This window comes from Nicotiana attenuata, unplaced genomic scaffold (genome assembly GCF_001879085.1).
Source record: "Nicotiana attenuata strain UT unplaced genomic scaffold, NIATTr2, whole genome shotgun sequence".
NCBI classification, from domain to species: Eukaryota; Viridiplantae; Streptophyta; class Magnoliopsida; order Solanales; family Solanaceae; genus Nicotiana; species Nicotiana attenuata.
In genome coordinates, this window is record NW_017674224.1 from 63,416 (window position 1) to 64,075 (window position 660).

Sequence of the window (660 nt, forward strand, 5' to 3'; positions counted from 1 at the left end):
CACGCGCGTCGAATCTATCCAAAATCAGAACGAATTCATCATAATATGCTACGGGAACAAAGCCCAAGCGAAAACAATCGAAAAATCAAAAATCCCGAAATTAGCAAAACCCGAGCTCTGGGCCAACTTCTCGAAACTCAGAAATTTTTACATCAACGGGTTCCTTATCTCCTCACGAGTTCATACATACCAAAAGTTCTTAAATCCGACCCCAATTAGTCCTTCAAATCCCCAAATCAAATTTCAAAAATCCCAAGCCCTAGTTTCTCCATTTTTAGCTTAAGTTTCCATGAATTTCTAGATAGATTTCACAATAAAATCACATTTTAGGTTCAAAAATCTTACCTCTAATCGATTCTCCTTGAATCCCTCTTCAATCTCCTTCAAAAAGCTCTCAAAATACTCAGCTATGGAGGAATAATGGCTCAAAATCGCGGATGAAATATTTAATAAACTTTCTGCCCAGTTCTGGTATATCTTCATCGCGAACACGGTCAAACCCACGCGTTCGCGATGCACAATTTTACTTTGACCAAAAATAACCCTTCGCGGACGAGGCACCACACCCGCGAACGCGAAGAGCAATAGCTCCTGGACCTTCGCGCACTAAATTCCACTATGCGAACGCGACATCCATCACGCGAACGCGTGGGTTTGACT